At 36.3% G+C, this 22443-nt stretch overlaps 1 protein-coding gene across 3 annotated transcripts in view; it reads right to left on the bottom strand.

The window, feature by feature from the left end:
* Nipped-B (Nipped-B cohesin loading factor) overlaps window positions 1–22443 on the bottom strand; it is a 121857-nt gene that overhangs the window by 43136 nt on the left and 56278 nt on the right. The window contains exon 3 of one of the 3 annotated variants that reach the window (XM_090379066.1): window positions 19308–19451. The exons of 1 other annotated variant lie outside the window; for it this stretch is intronic. The gene's annotated coding sequence lies outside the window, so the exon portion shown is untranslated. Of the gene's footprint in view, window positions 1–10999; window positions 11064–19307; window positions 19452–22443 lie in introns of those variants that run through there. One more of the 3 variants, XM_090379067.1, reaches the window with a different exon arrangement.

The raw sequence follows: 22443 nt of genomic DNA on the forward strand, positions 1-22443 counted from the left end.
TACATTGGCACTTTTCCAATCTAATGGAATCTCTTCTGAGTCCAGTAATGCTCTCATAATTAGCCTTAATGGTTCAATACACTCACTTGCCACTTCCCTTAAAACTATAGGGTATATGCCATCAATCCAAGGAGCCTTTCCTGCCTGTAAGCTCAAACGTTTTATCTTTAAATAAATATGTGAAATTTCAACATCATTAATTACATTTTTTGTCAACTTCACTCCCATAACTTCTCATTGAAATAAGGGGTTTTTCTTCTGTAAATATCAATGCAAAGTAACTGTTGAGTTCATCTGCAACATCAGCTGGTGTATCTAATACTATCCCACGTCCATTCTTTGCCAGCCTAACCTTTCCTTTTTTGTGATACTATTACAGATTAGGCACATTATAGCCACAGCAGCTTATGCGCCGTTAAACACACACACACACACACACACACACACACACACACACACACACACACACACACACACACACACAATTATTACAGATCAATCTGTAGCTGTTATAAGCTTCAGTACTTTTTATTGCTCCGTAACTTTTCCATGCTGTCTTTTTCTGCTCAAATAACCTGGCAACTTCATTATTCATTCAATTTGGAATCCACCTCATGAAGTATTTTTAATGGTATATATGCATTAAATATATATATATAGAAGAACTAAAACGCTTTTAAGGCTTAAGCCTGCATAAAAGTTCAAATGACATACAAGTTTGTGCAATAGCATCATGTTAGTACGCAGCAAACTCTAAAAGAGCTGTGAATGGCACTGTTTTAGGTGCATCTCATATTGTGAATACCTTCACAAGTTGCCATAATATTGCACTACCTTGAATAAGTAACGCTTCACCAATGGAGAAGACTATTCTTACTTATTCTCAGTGGACACCACCACCCAAACAGTGCCATCTGGGTATTGGTATCTAATGAGAATAAGTAACAATAGTTTTCTCCATTGGTCAAGCGTTACTTATTCGAGGTAGTGCAATATCATGGCAACTCTTGGTGAACAGATGGCGGATTTTCGGCTGCTGAAATTGGATAAGTAGTTTTGATATTTTTACCATATTCTTCATTAATTAACATAGTATATTGTGTTCTATAAAGATATTAAATAGACTTAGTAATGTTTGTTTGCTTATTTTTTAAATTTAATTAGTGATTTTTGAAAGTTATGACTCGGCACTCGTACTGGTGTTGGCGCTAATATTGTTGAACTTGCTGCCATCGTTGTAGTATACTAGATCAATATGAAATAGCGTAACATATATCTCTAACTGATAATGTACGGTATAACAAAAAACTAGATAACGAATATGTAGCATTGTATTAGGAATCTGTTAGCTTAGTATAGTATTATAAATTAATCAATAAAATGTATTAATCTTATTAAATTTCACTGTTAATTAAATTGTAAATTGTATTTAAACAGAAATCATGACCCAGACTAGAGCTGTGAAGCAACAAGCACAGATTAGCAGGAGTGCTGTGGCTTGGGAGAGAAATGAAGGGGACAATTCTCCAATGCATCACAGTCTCAAAAAATGTGCGAAGTGTGAAATGGTTGCGGATCTTTCTGGAACAGGACATGATCTAGTGAAGGAGGGTATCTTTGTGTGCTAGGTGCCTAGAGTGTCAAGAAATTAGGCAAATTAACAAGTACAGGTCAATGTTGAAAAAAAGTCATGAGTTAGAGTTAAATTTGAAAGTGTCTCCAATTCTGCCCAGACACGATAGAAGGGAGTATATGATGAGAGCCATGTCAATCAATTCGGCCCTGGAGAGATAGTTTAAGGCTCAAAGGGTAGAATTGTTTTCAGTGTGGTCTGTGCTTGTTAACAGGAGAGACTGATTCTACAGGGATGGGGTACACTTAAATAGAAAGGGTGAAAGAATATTTGCTGATGATATGGAGGCAGTGTTAGGTGGGTTGGAATACTGCAAATTGGGGGGGGGGGGGGTTCACACACTAAAAGATTAAATTTTAGTGTGTGAACTGCTGTGGCTGCAAGGCAGAGAGAAAAGTGATTCTTGCACTGCTTCTATTGGAATGAGCAGCAGCCTGGAAAGCAATGTGCTGGTGATTTCCAGGACTGCTGGGAGTCATTGTGAAACAAGTAAATACGTAGGCTGTGTTAGGGTAACTAAGAGTAGAAACAAGTGCATGTATATCAATGCTAGAAGTATAGTTAATAAATTTGATGAGTTTGAAGTGCTGGTCAAGACATCAAAGGAGGATATTGTTGGGATATCAGAGACGTGGTGCCAAACAGCTATAAGCAGTGCAGAATTGCAATTTCGAGTGTACAATGTGTACAGAAAGGATAGACAGGTCAGGAAGGGAGGAGGGCTTATAGTGTTAGTTAAGAAACACAAAAAAATCTAAGGAAGTGCATCCAACTGATATTGGTGGACAATACAATACTGAGTCAGTGTGGTGTGACATAAGCACCGGGAAAGGAAAAATGAGAGTAGGTGTGTGTTATAGGCCTAATGACTCATGAGCATAATGAACAACTTGTAAAAGTGACTACAATAGTCTCAGACAGTTTTTAAATTCTATACAGTGGAATCAACTGATGATGTTACCAAATTGTATTTAAACAAATACAACCAAAGTGAATTCTAGATGGGAAGCCTTCAAAGACTTAATCTAGGAGGCTATAAGGCTTTTCATATCAACTAAGAAATACTGTTCAGGGTTTAGGCCTAAATGGATGTCAGATGAATTAATGAGGCTCATGGCAGAGAAGAGAAATCCATGGGATGCATATAAATTATCAGGCAATAGAAGCCTATGGCAGATATAAGCTAGTCTGTAATCAAGTCACAAGGGAGGTTAGGCAGGCGAAAGCAGATTATGAGAAATCTTTGGCATAAAGGATGCAAAGAAAAACAGCAAAGAGTTTTTTAATATATGTAAACTCTAGAAGGAAAGGGATGAATCAGATTGGTCCACTTAACATAGATGGTTCGACTATTGATGATCATGCTCAGGTAGCTGATAAACTGAATGAGTATTTTGCATCTATATTCACATATGAGGAGTTATTCAAGGAAGGGAATGCCACAAAGTTTATCAAATTCTAATAGGGAGATAAGAGATTTTGTAATAACTGACAGTAAGTGGAGGAGAAATTATTGAAAATAAGCATAAGGAAGGCATCTAGGGTGGATGGGATCTATCCAGTTATATTAAAGGAATTAATAAAAAAAAAGCAAAGGAGCAAAGGGAGTAAGTAAACCCTTTGCCACAATTATGAGGGCTTCCTTGGACACAGGGGAGATCCTCATGGACTGGAGGTGTGCATATGTATCCTCAATTCACAAAGGGGGTTCAAAAGGTGACCCAAGTAATTATAGACCTGTTAGTTTAACTTGTATTCCGGGAAAATAATGGAGTCACTCGTTAAAAAAGCATTTCAGGATCATCTAGACAAAACTGCAGTAATAGTTAACAAACAGCATGGGTTTGTTAAAGGGAGATCTTGTCTGACCAATTCGATTGAATACCATGAGGTGGTCACAAAAGAACTGGATGCAAAAAATAATTTTGATATCATATACTTGGATTTTAGGAAAGCTATTGATACTGTTCCACATGGCAGACTGCTGTACAAATTGGAGCAGAATGACATTAAGGGAAGGTTGCTGCAATGGATAAAGGGAATATAAAGGGATAGTTGAGTGGGAGTCGACAAAGAGTGTTATCAATAGACACTGCTCTTCATGGACAAATGTTATTAGTGGAGTTCCCCATGGTTAAATGTTGGGTCAATTGTTGTTTTGTGTATTCATCAATGATATTGATGAAGGTTATCTGGCTTAATGTCCAAGTTTGGATGATACAAAGGCTGGCAGGGTTGTTAACAGCAGTAAAGACAGTATGCTATTGCAAAAGGATCTAGATAAATTGGGCAAATGGGCTGAGAAGTGGAAAATGAAGTTTAACATTGAAAAATCAAAGTACTGCATATCAGTAGCAGTAACCCAAGAGAAACGTACGAACTTTGTAGTACTACACTCAGGGAAGTGGAGAATGATAAAGACCTGGGGGTAATTGTGCAGTCAGATATGAAGTTTGCTGAGCAGTGCAGATGGGCTGCCAGAGCAGGTCATGGAGTCTTGTCAATAATATATGGGAATTTTGCTAGCAGGGACAAGGAGGTGATTACAGCGTTATACAAGGTAATGGTCAGGCCACACCTTGAGTAGGTCTGGAGGCCTCATTTTAGGAAGGATTTGTTATTGTTTGTTTGTTATTTGGTTTTTAGGAGCATTAGCAACCAAGGCCACATTGCTCTGGGAATATGCAGTGGTCATTCCCCGACCTTTCCACATCCACCGTATTTGGTGGTGACGGGCTCGAACCCCGGTCTAATCAAGAAGCGTGTGCTATGCACTGCTGCTCCTTCCCACCTGGCTACGGAGGCATGCCTTTTAGGAAGGATGTAGAGTTGCTAGAATGAGCACAAACAAGGGCAACAAGATTGGTGAGGGGTGCAAAGGGGTGCTCTTACCAAGAAAGGCTTTAAGTTCTGCAAATGTAGTGCCTGGAAACTAGGCACCTGCAAGGTGATCTGACTGTGTATAAGCCCTTGAACAGGTTGAAGAAGCTGAATGCTGATGGGATTCTTCCGCTTGCTCAGATTACGAACCTGAGGCTGCATAGTTTCAAATTGAGGAAAGTCAGTTGTAGAATAGATGTGCAGAAATTTGCCTTTAGCCATTATGGCATAAATAGTTTAATCTGGATCCTTCAGTCTTCACCATTCTGGTTTAGCAGTGATATAATTCTACAGCAATCACATGTGGGATATATGCATATGTCTCTATTTGCAGGTGTTTCCCTGTCTTCTCCAACAAATATTGCAGCAACTTCTGTTTTGGATGTAGGTGCATTATATCATCTCTTATCTGAGTCCAGGTTTTCTACAAATACCATGTGCATATTCGTTGTTGGATTGGCCTGGGTTATTTGATGCAGTTGTTTATGACTCAGCAAATTGGTTAACTTGTAGCAGAATTTTGTCCAATTGTTGTATTACTTCGGCCATATACCCTTGGTTTGATTGTTTTTCAAGCCGTTTTGTCGTTGCTTCAGCAGAATCAAAAATATAAAGTTGTCCATATCCTGGCTTATTTGCCTCATTTGGATATAGCGTTGAGAGTAAATGGTAAATATGGCCATGTATTCTAGGCAGTCATTCAATCTCTGCACCCACTGATGCGAATGCCATCGCTGAGTTGTACTCTTGTATATACAGCAATACCCCGCATAGCACTGATAATTGGTATCGAAACTATTCCGTGTTATGTGAAACCGTGCTGATTGAGGTATAATTATAATGGGTTTTAATTGAATGCATATCAGAGAAACAGTCTACAAACAAATTATAATAAACCTATAAACAATTTGCACTTGATAGCCAATTAAAAGGATTTGAAAAAAATATATATTGCAAAAATTTAATTAATGAAAAGGTAACAGCATGAGAGATGAGAAAAAAGCTTTATTGTTTATTTAGGTATTTCAATAATGAAGTCGTCTCTTCTTTTTCTTAGCATACAAGTCTTTGTAGCATGGAATCCCACCTTGTAAAATTTGCGGTACCTTGATGCTAGGTTCAACGTTCGGATCTCCATTCATAATCGCCTCGCAGGCCATGTAAATCTCCCGAAAAACTTTCTCCAATTCTTTGTTGAAAATTCTTTGACAGTTGTTTGAACTTGCGATTCAAAACAAGTGGGATCATCTGCCAAATGGGGCAAAACATGTTGCCAAACAGAAGGCATGTCGTTGACAGTGATTTCTAGCCAAGATACAGATATATTTTCGATCGTATTTAAAGGGGTAAAAAATAAATTGTGAAATGAAAAGTTTGAAAAGTTATCACGTTGTCTCGCCATAATGGAATTAAGAATACCGTTGCATGTTGCCGCTGACTGCCTGAGGGGAGTTATTGGCATATATGCACATGTGAGACAATATAGTTGACCCCGCAGCATATATGTACGTTTACCTAGGCTATGACAACAGAGCATATATGTAGAGTTTTTTTTTTTTTTTGTTAGTTGTTCGGGCATCGGCTTCTGTGGCCATAATGCACTTCCCAAAGTTTTTTTGCATTTTTTTACTCTGATCCAAGCCCGAGGCAGGATTCGAACCCACGACCTTTGGGTTGCCAAGCAGGCACTTGACCCACCTGGCTAGCTCAGTCGGCTATATGTAGAGTAAGTGTATAGGAAATTGAATGAGTTTTAATGTGTACAGTAAATTTTCCACTTACACTTAATTGAAAACTGTGTTATAGTGAAACCCGTGCTGTTTGAAGCCGTGCTAAGCGATGTATTGCTGTATTCTCTGTAGTTATTTGCTTCATGTATCCCTGTAAGCAGCTCTCGTAACAGAGTATATGTCTCAGACAGTGGGTCCAGTGAAACCTTCCCATCATGTAAGCATTTAGTGTATTTATTCGATGTGTTTAACTCATGTCCCCAATATCTTGCATTGCAATACTCACAGTTGTAACACATATTTTCTGTGTCATGCTCTTCTGCATTAATTACAGCTTGTTGATTATTCGCATCCAGTACTTCGATTTGATCAGTCCTACGGAGTTTCGCCCATCTTCTCATTTCCAATCTTGCTTCTTCTCTTTCTTTAATGTTTTCTGTCTGTCTTTGTAGTCGTAGAGTCTCGTTTCGGTCTCAGTCTATTAGATCTCTCCTCTAATGTTTCACTAGCATTGGCATTTCTTCTACATTTTCTCAAAGTTCTTATACACTATTCAGCCATTTTTACACTTCTTAAAACTTAGACTGCTTTATAAAAATTGAAGACAGATAAAATAAACATACATCGATAGTTTTCAGGCATGGGTTGCCTTTCTTCAGTCAAAAAACGTTAGTACAAAAATTAATAAAGAATGCCGAGTATGGTGGTCATGCAAGATGAACTGCGTGAACGGGTGCTGGCAACAATTAGTAGTGGGAAAATTTGGGCAGCATACCTAACTGTTTTATATATATAGATACTTATTTGACAGTATGAACCAGAGCTGTAATGCTCAATATGTTCTACGTTGATATCAATATTTGTAAAATAATAACTGTAATGTAATATTTGTGATTTTTTACTGTAATGTAAGATTTGCAATTTTTTTCGTTTTAATTGCTGGAGAGTATCATATGGAAGTGTTCCATGTATTATATTGAGGTAAACATCTCTTATTATTTTACAAATACAGATACTTATATATTAATTATATAATTAATTAAATTAATCGTAATTCAATTATGTTGTTTCTTTTTTCTAAGTTTATCTCATAAATAAATAAAAATAAAACAAAATAAAATAGGTATTATTCTTATTATTGCTTTACAAGGCTTTTATTATTGTTTTTATTTTTACTGTTTTATTTTATTTTAGTTATTATTTCTTATTCTTGTTAGATTATGTATTCAAAAACAGGCAAAGTTTTAACACTTTTGGTGGACTTCATTACTACAAACCTCATTATTTTAAAACCATGAAAATTTAGTAAAACTTTTGACAATAGAAATATTACAATACTACTTAATTAAATTTGAGAAGAGCATCATATGAAAATACTACTAAGTTAAAAAAAATAAAATAAAATAATAATATACTTTACTGCATGAAATATTTAATTGATTTATTTATATGATATGAAAATTGATATAATTAGAACTAGTCTGATTAGTATAATAAAATTGGTTACATTTTGGATTTAGAAGACGACTATCACTTGATTACAGGGGAAACTTAATTCAAATAAAATTCATAATGCTTTTCAGCACAGATTTTAAAACATGGGAATCATTCTGTTCTGAAGTCCAAGTACTTAGCATCAAGGTTTGGACTAATTTTCAACTTTAGAGACAAATGCTTATTCATGGTTCAAAGTTCCTACTACCTTTTTAAATTGCCTAGCATCATAATTAGGTAAATTTTATCTTTTAAGACACTGACAGGACAGCTGCTTTGCAGCTTACTGGCATATGTTTCTATCAGTGAATGTGACACCACAAATAATGTATTTGTCTAGTTGAACAGCCAATGGTTTGTTTGAGTAAAATTTTCATCTAAACAAACAATCACTATTATGTATCACTTTATAATCACTTTAGATCTAAAAATGGGCTGCATTTGTCCTATGCGGTAACAAGTCTCACTAAGGATTACAGACTTGTGCTGGTGAGAAGACGTGACGAGAGGCTAGTAAGTTTCGAACCAGCTGTTCTGGGGTATCTTGGATTTTTAAATGTATAGTGACTAAACCTGTTTAGATGATTCTACACAATTTAAAATGATATTAGCAACTTTAGCAGAATATAAGCACCCACCTTAGTGACAAATACTCAGTTCCAATCTTCTGTGGGAAATAAATGAGTCATTATAATTAAAAATAGAATGCAGTAAAGTGCACAAGTTTTATTTGATTTCAACAACAGTGGAATCTTGATTATCTGTGCCTTGATAAACTGTCCATTTGATTATCTGTGACACCTGTATAAATCGCAAATCCGCCCTACCATGGAATATTGTTCCCTCATCTGGGGTGGTGCCCCCAAAACCTCTCTCAGGCTTCTTGATTCCATTCAGAAGAGGGCAGTTAGGTTAATTAATGATTCATCTCTAACAGAGTCTCTCCACTCGCTGTCTCATAGACGTACTGTTTCTGCTGCATGCCTTTTCTACAGATACTTCCATGGGCACTGTTCTTCTGAATTGGCTTCTATAATTCCTACTATCTCTTTCAAAGCAGTCCGAACACATGCAGCCACCAGCCAACATCCATTTACTGTCCAACTTCAAACTCACAGAACCAACTTTTCATCTTCCTCGTTTATTCATTCAACTGGCGTTTTCTGGAACAACCTTCTTTCATACATATTTCCTGAAAATTAGTCTACAGAAGTTCAAGTCCAATGTCAACAAATATCTTCTTTCATCTTCTCAACCTCCAACCCAAGCACGGTACTAAGTACCATAGATTCTAATACCTCTCGTGTTTGGGGTTTACATAAAAAAAAAACCACCTTTTTATTTTGTTCCCCTTTTTTTAAACATTTTTTCCTAGACAGTTTCATTACAATATTTATTCCTCAGAACAGCATTTCCCAAACTTTTTTAGTCATGGAACACTTTTCATCTCACAATATATTTACGGAATGCTTATATATTTAGGGAACACAAGTTTAGCGGGAGCCAAACAACTGTTTGCTAGTATTTTATTACATACGACTCACTGTGCATCAGGAGCATCTTTATTTCCAACACATGTAAAGCTGAAATTCAAATAACTGTCATTATACTTTTGTTTTGGTCTTTTATTAGTTGGTTCCTGTTTTTTTACTTCCAATTTTTGGGGAATAAAAGGCTGCGATTGTTCATCCTCACTTTGAAGTGTGACAATATTGTTTTCGTTTTCATCGACCACAGTTGCACTACTAGAAGTACTTGCTTCACGTTTTAAAGTTCCTTTTTTTAAACCACAAATCCATGGTCATTTATTTTGATAATATTTCGAAATACTGATGATTATAAAAAAAATATTTATACAAGGAAGCGAGTTTAGTTATGCTTACTAGTTTTCTGCACTACATGCAAGAACATGTCAGGTGAAGGCAACTTTATTTCATCCACCCAAATGATGCACGATATTGGTTTGCTTCCCCCTCAACCCATCTACTCCAGGCTAAATCGCATGTGAATGGCATATTAGATCACTACGTTGCTACTTTTTTGTGGATGTCATTACATCTATGCATACTTCTCTATGCAAAGCCTGCCAAAATAAAGTGTTCCATGGTCTATTTGATTAGTCGATGCCAGTACTGTATATTAATAACCGGAAAAAAAAATTAGAATGATACAAAAGTGGTGTACACTAAAAACATGCAAAATTTATTTTTTTATTTTATTTTATTATTTTTTTTTAATTATTAATTAGGATTTTTCACGGAATATTAGTGTTCCATGGAACACAATTTGGGAAACACTGCCTTAGAAGATAGTGGATAATTGAAGGTTTCTTGCCCACAAAGGAAAACAATAGAGATTATAGTATTTATCTGAATATAAATAACTATACTGTTAAAAAATAAATACATTGTGGGTCCACAATGTGTAAACTTCTCCTCTCTATACCTTGTGTGTTTATTTTCATTGAAATGAATTATGAAATTAAGAATTTTATTCTGTCACAATGTTTCTCGACTTGATAGTGAAAATCCAATGCTTTACTACATTTAATTGACATTTTATAACTTTTCATTATAAAATGTCAACTAAATGTAAGTGTGTTGGTTAATATATATGGAAAATTAAAACAAACATAAGCAAAAACAGTTTAAAAAACAAAAGCTAATGGCGGCTAGGTAGATTTCGGACAATGGGGCCGAAATCCCTAGTCCCATTGGTAAGCCATTGTCCGAAATCTACCTAGCCACCATTGAAAGCCAAATTCTACACTCCTTTCCCCCTGAACTAAAATTATACATGCGCTATGCCGACGACATTCTTGTAGTAGGCAATAGATCCATTATTAATAACCTCTTCGTAAAACTTAACTCTGTACATGATAGACTTAAATTCACCCTTGAAATTGGACAGAACAATCAGATAAATTTCCTTAATCTCACTATCTATATAACAGGCACAAAATTAAATATGAAAAATTTCAGGAAAAATACAAACACCAGTAAATACTTACATTTTGCTTCTCATCACCCTCTAAACACTAAAAAGGCAGTTTTATATAACCAAATTCACAATGCACTAAAGTACAGTTCCTCACCCACCGACCTTCACAATGAAATACAGTATATTACCGACAAATTTATATCCAGAGGTTACCCCCCACCAACTCATTTTAAATACAATCCTTAACGCTAAAAATAAAATTAAATCTAACATCCCAACCAAAGACAAAAATAAAACTAATATCCGCATAGTCCTCCCTTACCACAATGAACTAGCAGGACAGTTCCGACGCCTATTTAACAACACTGATATCTCCCTTGTTTTTTCCACTTACAACAATTAGGATCCTTTTTCAGCACCTATAAAGACACATACAAATATTCTACAAACGACCTTAATAATATTATATACCTCATTAACTGTCAACCGAACTGCAACACATGTTATATCGGAAGTACCACTACCAAATTTGGCTCATCAAAAACATCCAACACCCGTGCATACTACCATTTCCATAGTCTCACGTCTAACCAATCTGTCACAGAACTTACAACTCATGCCCAGACTCACAACCACAACCCGCTCATCGATTCTGCCATTTCCATCATTAAACTAAAATCTAGCTACAGAATACTTCAATATGAAGCTCTAGTTATCGAATGGTACAAGCACCACTCTAACCTCAAAATTCTAAATTCTAAACTCCCCTTCAATCTTTCCCCAATTTGGAACCTCTCGAGATTAAAGTTCCCACATGTCAAAAAAAAGGCATCACGAGAATATAATTTTTTATTCTTAAAATACCATGCGCGTTCTCTCCCCACACATTGCCAACTGAAGACGTTCTTTAACTAACGAAAGTCCTCGTAAAGACTATTGGCTTCACCGGATTCACTTACATAGTTTTTAATTATTCTTCTTTCTTTTATTTCGATGACAACCAAGGATTGGATGTGTACACTTCTGTTTCCTTGCACCCATTTAACTCAGTCAACTTTTACCTACTTCCCTCCCTTTTAATTTTTCAATTTAACAATTCAACTTAAACATTAACCACGCTACCTAAGTAAACCATCGCAGATTAATTTCAAGGTGAGTACCGCTTTTTAAGCTTTCGCTATTCTTTTCTGACCTTCTTCCATTAACCGGAAATCCTATCCATAGTTTTGCTGATGATAGCATTGCATTCCAGCTTCCAGTTTGAGAAAACTTGCCTGCTCAAACAGCTTCAACTTCTCGAGTATCCACTGCCAAATCCTCAAATGCTGATCACCAGGTAATTCTCCAGTGGGGCAAAGACAACTTAGTTGATTTCAATCCTTCTAAAACTCAGTCCTGCCTTATATCACACAAAAAGGATTTTTCTGCTCCTATGCATATCTTCGATGACACTCCGATTTCTAGGCAAGATCTTGGGGATTACCCTGACTTCTAATTTCTCTTGGCATAAGCACATTACAAATATTGCTTCCTCTGCATCTAAAAAAACTGGACTTTCTCTTTTGCTCTACTCGTTACTTTACTTTCAAACAGTTGTTGACTGTAGAAATCGCAAATCCGGCCTATCATGGAATATTTTTCCCACAACTGGGGCGGTGCTTCCAAAACCTCTCTCAGGCTTCTCGATTCCTTTCAGAAGAGGGCAGTTAGGTTAATTAATGACTCATCTCTAACAGAGTTTTTCCACTCTCTGTCTCATAGACTTTCTGTTTCTGCTGCATGCCTTTTCTACAGATACTTTCATGGTACTGTTCTTTTAAATTGGCTTCTATAATTCCCACTTTCTCTTTCAAAGCAGTCCAAAACGTGCCACAACCAGTCAACATCCTTTTACTGTCTAACTTGAAACTCTCAGAATCAACTTTCCTTCTTCCTCATCTATTCATTCAACTTCTGTTTTCTGAACAACCTTCCTTCATACGTATTTCCTGAAAATTACAATTTACAGAAGTTAAAGTGTAATGTCCACAAGTAACTTCTTTCACCTTTTCAAATTTCAACCCATGCACGGTACTAAGTACTATAGGTTCTAAAAAAATTACCTATACAAAATAATGATCCTTCAGATTGAAAAAATAATTTAGTATTGAAAACATTTATTTAACATGATATACTGTAATATAGTAAACTAATTATAAGGAACTGTGGGAGATATGGTTTCTTTCTTTGGCAGTTGTTTACTTTGTGTTTAATTTGTATTTAATAATATGCCTATGTAAATCTAACCAAAAAATAAAAAATAAAAATATGCACTATAATTTTTAGGACATCCGAATAATTAAATTCATCTACCGTGCTGTGTGTCTTATGTCTCTTAATTGCTTATGTTCTATGGTAGATTTGTCTGTTTTGCTGGACGAAAAACCCCAGTTTCTGGTGGGGGGAAGGGGATAAAATCTTACTAGCTATGCCTGAGAGATCTGTAAATCTAAGCAGGCACCATTACAGAATCTTTAGTGTAAACCCCCTGGAAAACTTTCGTGAACCACCGGTTGGGAACCGCTGCCCTAGACCAATACAGAAATACAGGTTAACATTTTGGGTTAATACTGGCAAGTATCATACTGTAGAGATTACAGTGATCAGAACTACTATTCTATCTAATAAATACAATGAATTATCACTGAATACTTAGTCTATATATTCAGTTCAGAAAACCAGAATTTTCAAACATCTGGCACTTGAGCCTAAGGATGCCAGATTTATGAAGTTCTACTGTATTACCAGTACTGTATACAAATTTTTTATATGAATAAATTGTATTTTTTAAAAATTAATTGGTCCCACTCCACATTACTGTATCAATATGCGTTTTCATTAACACAGATAATAAAGGTTCTACTGTATTGTCTGAAACAGGAGAGACTGCTCTACAGCGATGGGATACACTTAGATAGAAAGGATGCAAGAATATTTGTTGATGCAATTGAGGCAGTGATAGGTGGGTTGGAAAACCGCTAGCTTGGGGTGATTCACAGACTAAAAGATTAACAGTAGCCGCAGGCAGAAGCAAAAGTGATTCTTGCACTGCTTCTGTTGTAATGAGCAGCACTTAGAGAGCAAGTAACTGAGAATTTCAGAAGCTGTGGGGCATCATCATGGAACAAGTAAATATATGGGCTGTGTTAGGGTAACTAAGAGTAAGAAGAGGTGCAGGTATACTTGCATATACACCAAAGATAGAGGTATAGAAAATAAATTTTATGAGTTTGAAGTGCTGCTTAAGACATCAAAGGCAGATATTGTCGGGATTTCAGCGATGTGGTGTCACAGATATAAGTGCAGAATAGGAATCTGGGGAGTACAATGTGTACAGAAAGGATAGAGAGCGTAGGAAGGGAGGAGAGGTTATGCTGTTAGTCAAGAAACACGTAAAATCTAAAGACATGCATCCAGTTGACATGGGTGGACAATGTAATGTTAAGTCAGTTTGGTGTGACATAAACACTGGGAAAGGGAAAATGAGAGTAAGCATGTGTTGTAGGCCTAATGAATCTGATGAGTACAAAATGAACAATTGTGCAGAGAAACAGAGTGGGCCAGTAAATCAGAATGTCATGTAATGAGAGATTTTAACTTTCCAGATAATGACCGGAAATTGTGGGCTGGTCACTCGCACACTAGCAAGACTTTTTTGGATTTATTGGAGGATTGTTTTCTACAGCAACATGTTCGAGGGGCAACCAAAGGGAGTAATACTCTCGATCTGATTATCAGCAGTGATTATTTATGCATTAAGAATTTGCAGATAAAGGAAACACTAGGTGAGAGTGATAACAATGTACTGATGTGGAATTTACTTAAAGATGAAACTACCATCAAAGATAAAGGGAAGGGTTTTTGTTTTCGTAAAGGTGACTACAGCGGTCTTAGACAGTTTTTAAATTCTATATAGTGGGATCAACTGATGATGTTAAAAACAGCGAATTCTAAATGGGAAGACTTCAAGGAATTAATCTTGAAAGCTACTAGGCTTTTCATATCAACTAAGAAATATTGTTCAAGATTTAGACCTAAATGGATGTCAGATGAACTAATGATGCTCATGGCAGAAAAGAAAAATGTGTACGATGCATATAAATTATCAGGTGACGCAGAGGCATAAGGCAGATGTAAGCTAGTCTGTAATCAAGTCACAAAGGAGGTTAGGCAAGCGAAAGCTGATTACGAGAAATCCTTGGCAAAGAATGCAAAGAAAAACAACAAAGAATTCTTTACTTATGTAAACTCTAGAAGGAAGAGGATGAATCAGATTCGTCCACTTGATGTTGGTGGTTCGACTGTTGATGATCCTACTTAGATAGTAGTTAAACTGAATGAGTATTTTGCATCTATATTCACATATGAGGAATTCTGTAAGAAAGGTGAGGACAGAGGTTTACTAAACTCTAACAGGGAGCTAAACAATTTTGTAATAACAGAGAGTAAAGTGGAGGAGAAATTGTTGAAGTTAAACATAAAAATGGCACCTGGTGTGGATGGAATCTATCCAGTTATATTGAAGGAGGCAGCAAGGGAAGTAAGCAAACCCTTAGCCATAATTATGAGAGCATCCTTAAATTCAAGGCAGGTCCCCATAGACTGGAAATGTGCAAATGTATCCCCAATTCACAAAGGGGACTCAAGGGTGACACTAATAATTATAGACATGTTAGTTTACTTCTGTTCCAGGAGAAAATAATGAAGTCGCTGGTTAAAGAAGTGATGCAGGATCACCTAGACAAGACTGCAGTAATAGTTCAGACACCACATGGGATTATTAAAGGGAAGTCTTGTCTGACCAATTTGATTATGTACTACGATGTGGTCACAAAGGAACTGGATGCAAAAAATAATTTGATGCCATACACTTGGATTTCAGGAAAGCTTTTGAGACTTTTGTGCAGGGAAAACTACTGTACTAACTGGAGCAGAGTAGTATTAAGGGTAAGTTGCTACAATGGATAAACGGGTGGTTGAGTGAGAGAAGACAGAGAGTGGTAATCAATGGATGTTGCTCTTTGTGGACTAAGGTTATTAGTGGAGTGCCACAGGTTCGGTGTTGGGCCCACTGTTGTTTTGTATATTTATCAATGATGATAAAGGTATGTCAGGCTTAGTGCCGAAGTTTGCAGATGAAACAAAGGTTGGCAGGGTTGTTAATGACAGTATGCTACTGCAACAGGATCTAGAAAAGTTAAGCAGATGGGCTGAGAAGTTGAAACTGAAATTTAACATTGACAAATACAAAGTACTGCATATGGGTAGCAGTAACCGAAGGAAAACCAACTGTGTGGTATGTTTCTCTTGGGTTACTGCTACACTCAGGGAGGTGGGGAATGAAGAAGACCTGGTGGTAGTGAGATACGAAGTTCTCTGAGCAGTGCAGACAGGCAGCCAGAGCAGGTCACGGAGTTTTGTCAATGATATAGGAATTTTGCTAGTAGAGACAAGGAGGTGATTATTCCTTTGTATAAGGCAATGGTCAAGCCACACCTTGAGTACTGCATACAGGTCTAAAGGCCTCATTTTAGGAAGGATGTAGAGTTGCTAGAACATGTACAGAGAAGGGCAACAAGATTGGTGAGAAGAACAAAGGAGTGCCTTACCAAGAGAGGCTTAAATAAATAAATTTTCTGTTTATACTCTGGGACGACCAAACGGTCAGCAGAGTTCACAAGATACAGAGAATACAAGAAACAGCACCATATTCAGCAGTCATGGGCTTGAACCCCGGTCACTCAAGGCACGTGTACTTATGCACCTGCACCTGACCACTAGGCTACGGCGGCCTTAAGTTCTGAAAGTTGCAGCATCTGGAAACTAGGCACCTGCGAGGTGATCTGATTGAGGTGTATAAGGTCTCGAATGGTTTGAGCAGGCTCAATGCTAATGGGATACTTCCGCTTGCTCAGATTAAGAACCTGAGGGGGCATAGACTCAAATTGAGGAAAGACAGTTGTAGAATAGATGCGCGGAAGTATGCCTTTAGCCAGTGGGTAGTTGATTGCTGGAACAGACTTCCATCTGTTGTTGTGGAAGTTGATAGCTTAAATAAATTTAAGGCTGAACTAGACAAACAGTTGGAGTGACCGGATGGGTGAAATGGGAAGGGTGTTTTTTTTTTTTTTTTTTTGCTGATACTGTATAAGCTTACTTTTTTGAGTCATATGCTTCAACTAATGCTAATGCCTCCCTGCAATCATATGTTACTGTACTTTATGGGAGAAGCACAGCCGAACTGTAGGGGCTAAAAGAACACACAACATTTCTGTGTTTAAATGGATGTTTTACTACCAATCACCACTTGGCTGTTCACTTAGGAAAAATACACTATTCAAAGTTTGGCATATGCTTGCTAATAGAGACCACCTGCCAGCTGATAAAAAGTCAGTAGGCTTGGAATCAGCTGTCCTGGCTGTCAGATTTCTAAATGTACAGTGGATTTACCTTTTCAGGTGATGTTAAATGAATTAAAAAGATATTACCAAATAAGGCAAAACAGTGGATAAGTATTTGTTTTAAGTTGAACAACAGTCCTAGCTTTAATGCAAGTACTCAGCCAGTGTGTGATGATGGTGATCTGTCTCATAATAAGGAAAACACTAGTTATTGTTTTAGTTTAATATGTATAGATGTCCTTTCATAATAAAAAACTAATTAAGTGTTTCACATGGTAAAATATTAAGTTTTCTTACTTAACAATACAAATAGAATGTCTGAATCATCCAAAATTGAACAATTTTAAAATTTTTTTTTCCAAAAAAGCACTTTGATGCAAAACCTTTTTTTTTTTCAAATAGCATTATCAAATAATAAATTAGTAATATTCAGCTGAGGTGATTATATTCAGCTCACCTCAGCTGAGGTGAAGCAGTATGCATGATGACCCAAAAGAAGGAAGACCCATCTCCGCCATATACCCTGCTACTGAATCTAAAATGGAACAGCTAGTCCTTGAAGGCAGTGTGACTATAAATTTTATAGCAAATGAAGTAAATATTAGCCATGGGTCTGTCTGCACCATAATGCATGAGTTCCTGCATATGTCTAAGGTAGCAGCCTGATTGGTTTAATTCTGTTGCAGCTCTTCAAAAGCTTTACCAAAAAGAGTGTTCTGCACAGCTGTTGGAGCTTTGTAGAGAGAATGATGGTGATTTTTTTGACCAAACTGTAATGATATATAAATGCTGTGTATATCACTATGACGCAGTAACAAAAAGGATGAGCAAACAATGGAATATTTATCTTCACCAACTCTCAAAAATGACTGGGTTCAATTATCTTCCAAAAATGTCAAGTTGTCAGTCTTCTGGGGTTCTCTCATCCTTACAGATTATCTCCCAAAAGGCGACAGCATTACTAGTACTACAGACACTTCCTAGGAAAGTTAAGAGAGGTTATCAAGTTGAAGAGATGCAGAAAGCAGAGTCCTGAAATAGCTTATCCACAAATGGGTAAAATGTGAAGATTTAGAAGGTAGCTACATAGAGAAGAATGAAATTGCCAGACAAGTTTCAAATCCCTAACTCAACTATTTCTAGGCGAGGTTAAATACTTACTGATTGCCCCTCATAAAACAGTTTCAATGACATAAACTTTTCTGGCCTTGGCCAACCAGAGTGAGAAAACAGAAATTTAGTTATTAACAAAAATAAACCCATTAAGAGGCTAGTTATTGGTTTTTGTAAGATTTTTAAATGGCTGTGGCTCTGCTGAGGGCCGTGCTTCTTTAGCTGATAAGGTGGAGATTCTTGCTAGATCCAGAGTGGGCCACAATGAGTGAGATTTCTTTACTGATGACTAACTTTATTGTTCTTTGACAGATAAAGCTGTGCTCTGCATTTTTTTTTTAAATTGAATATGAAAATGCTGCAATCTTTGCATACTTATAAACACTTATGATTAAAATTTGCTGCATCCATCATGATATGATCAGTTCATCAACCTCTCTTATATTCATGATGCATCTCTCACTGGTTGTTAATAATTGTTGCTGACAAGGAAAGTAGCCTTTACAAATTCACTGATAAGGGAGAGCAGTGATTTGGCTCGTATAGGCTTTATTAGCAACAAGAGTTGCCATTCCATACATTCGTTTTCTTTTTACCACAAGCATTGTGATATGACCAGTTCATTATATAACGAACTCTCTACATTCATGACATGTCCCTGTACTCACCTCTCATTTGTCTTTAATAATTTTTGCTGACAGAGAAGACAACATTTACTATTTTTTTGACAATGGAGGCTGTTTTTTTGGCTCATACTAACTGTATCAGCAACATCAGTTAAAAGAGTTGCCTTTCCATACATTTATTTTCTTTGAAAATAAATATTATTAATATTATTTCTTATTAATCATTATATTAGTTAAATCTTTATTGTTCTCTAAATGTGCTCCATCATTTGCATTATCCTAGAAGTAAATCTGCAAAACAAAATTTGGTTGATGGCTACCTCAAAAATTATGGCAAAGCTTTTTGCAGTTTATTAGAGCCATGTTTGTTACTCTTGCCTTTTTAATTACATATTGTATAGCTGTTTTATTTACCAAATTAAACATTAAATTAAAAAATTATTAAAGGTACCTGAACATGGACACAGAGAATCTCATTCCCGATTGCCTACTGATGTTCCAGAGCACAATCGGCTTACGATACAGTACAGGGTGTGTGTACTCTGAAAAGTGACTTGTCACATATCTCAAGCTGGCTGAATAAATATTCTGACACCTGTATTATAACAAAAGATTATGATCCAGACTTTGCATTCTGAATAAAACGTATCAGTAAAGTCAAATTAAAATAAATTAATGTGTTTTCCTCCCTAGAGTGATTATTCTTTTGCATCAATTGTAGGGCAATTGAAGGTGTTTCTGTAGTTGTGTAACACTTTCCTGTGGCTCATAAAGTAGCAAGAAAGTTTTCTGTGTTGATTATAAGGAATTAAAAGCCTTTGCTTTTAGTCCTGTGTACAGACGCTATTGGCTATTAGGAAAAAAATTATCAAAAAAGTAAATAGCCATTCTGCTAATGCATTCTCCATTTATCTGTGCTTGAATTTTGATAATTCATGATTGCTTAAATATATTGTCTGAAAACTGGTAATCTCCAGGTCTCAAGGTTGTGGGATTTTGGGCGTTGCACTTGTACGTCACCTGTCATTCTGCCCAATCACAGCAAACCCATGCATTATTCCTCGATTTAGGTGTTGATGGCACTTAGTCATCAATGTTGCATATAATATTTAATATTAATATACAAACAAATTTTGTAATATCTACAAAACTCAGATGTTAATTTTCTGTGGAACCTTTGGGTTGCTATTCATGTGTAGGCATATTTTTATTTCTTTGCAACGTGATCAACTAATATATTCTTTGCAATCAACTAATATATTCTTTGCAATTGAGTAAATGATTGTGACTGATCATTTGTTAGTCCCTGTTCTAAATATTTTTTAAGATCTTTTAAGATCAACAACTCCAAAATACAGATCTGTATTATGTTCCCGTGACCTTTCTATAATTTGTCTTAGCACAAATATTTGATCCTGCTGTCCTCTGTTTGACCTAAAACCTAACTGCACTACCCTAAAGTTACATTCAACAATACTTTGAATCATCTTTTCTAAAGCAGATTGTACGTGGTGTGCTAAGGAGTAAAATTCTTCCACAGTTTCCACATTCACCTTTATTCCCTTTTTTAGATATTGGTATAATATTAATTTGTTCCAAACTTATGGAATTTGTCCTTCAGAAACAAATCTAAATAATGTAATGCAACTGCCATGATCCTATTTTCCCTCCTGCTTTCAGTATTTCAGGTCTAATTTTATCTACCCCTACTGCCTTAACACACCAGAAATTTTCCATTATCTTTTTCCTACCTCAATTAATACACTATATGACCAAAAAGTACACGGACATATATTCACGATATTGTATAGTTTTGGATTTTTTTCTGTGTCTGTTATTAAACTTTTCAGGTATGTATAAATCAAAAGACTGTGAGAATACAGTCAACAACATGGTCACGTCACTAATTTAAAAATTCTAGGCTGATATATAAGTGTGAAGATTCATTTTAAGCACTACCACCAATAATTTCCACAGAACCTTAGTGAAGTGAGTGAAGAGAACAGAAGGTTACACCATGATAAAAGAAGTCCCTGTGCACGAGTTGGCTTATACTTACCAATATAAAATTCGTGTGTCTGCTTAAGCAGCAGTAGTATGTCAGAAGTCAGTAATGGTCATTGATAGAACTTTCTATGTAGGATGGCAGTTGGACACCACATCAGTAACCTTATTGTGTGAGCAATTATCACTCGTGAGCTTCCCAAAATCCATTGTGGCAGATGTCATTCAAATAAGGAAGACCACAAGTGATACCTCAATGTAAAAGGTCCGATGTTCGATGAAGCATAAAGAGAATAATTTGTGCCTCATGCATGTTGTTTACAGAAAACATTATGCAGCAGGTCCATGAGGCCACAGGAACATCTGTTAGTACATCAGTCATCTGTAGAAAGCTTCACAGCCTTCAATTCAATGGAAGAGCAGCTGTGCATAAGCCCAATATCAATATCACCAAATGAAAAATGGCATTTGTGATGTCATTCCTCACATTTGTGGACTTTTAGAACACTGGTTATATGGAGTGATAAATCTTGCTATACAATGTTTCATTCTGATGGATGTGCTTGGGTGTAGAGACTGCCCAGAGAGCACTTTCTTTCAGGGTATATTGTCCCAACCATAAAGTTTAGTAGGTGGTGTGATGGTATAAGGCTGTTTTAGCTATTTCAGACTTGTTCCATTGGAGGTAGTGCCTCAAACCATGAAGCCAATGACTTACTTATGCATCTACCTAGATTGTAAAAGTACTCAGGATGACTTTCTACTCCAGAAATGGATTCCACCAGTATCACCATGACAATGTTCCATGTCATACAATAAGGTCATATAATTGAGTGGAACATGAAATACTGACACATTTGAATCATCAATTTTAACTAAACTATTAGTTGAATTTCATTTAAAGTAAGCAATAGTTTGCAGTAGTTCCTGGAACATTCACTAAGTAGCAGTAATAAGTCACAGTACTTTACATGGTCATGAATCCCACATGTTCCCATCAATACACAAAATGGAAGAGAAGCTATGCCTCATAATTGAGTAAAAAGCTACAGTTGTGTTTTCTTCAATGAAAAAACTGCTGAAAAAAAAAACTGAGTAACAAAAAACTGAAGATAACTACTGTGCTGAGACAAATTCAGGCATTTTTGAAACTCACTGGGAACTTGCAAAAAACACAGTACTTCATTTTCTCCATCAGTTTGAAGAAGGCTGTAAAAAGGGAAACAACCTTGTATGGCCAGTGTTCACTGTCCAGAATATGTTGAAACCCTCCTCATTGTCCAGGAAAGTCAATAAGAAAAGCAGCTTGTGAACTTGGTACATCTTGGCATTCTTTTCAAGGAGTCTTCAACTAGAAATGCTCCCATACAAAACTAAAACTACAGTTTTGTAAACTTTCAGAAAATGATAAGCAGATAAGACTTAAATTCACCACATGGCAGAGAAAAGAAATGCAATATTACACAACAGATGGTTTTCAGATGAAGCTTATTTTCATTTAGATGGGACTGTGAAAAAGCAGAATTAATGGCTTTGGGAAAAGGAAGCTCCTTGTCAGCTTCATGAGAAAAATAGTCACAGAA

The sequence above is a fragment of the Mastigoproctus giganteus genome, chromosome 8 (genome assembly GCF_048544385.1).
Source record: "Mastigoproctus giganteus isolate SK-2022 chromosome 8, ASM4854438v1, whole genome shotgun sequence".
Taxonomy (NCBI): Eukaryota; Metazoa; Arthropoda; class Arachnida; order Uropygi; family Thelyphonidae; genus Mastigoproctus; species Mastigoproctus giganteus.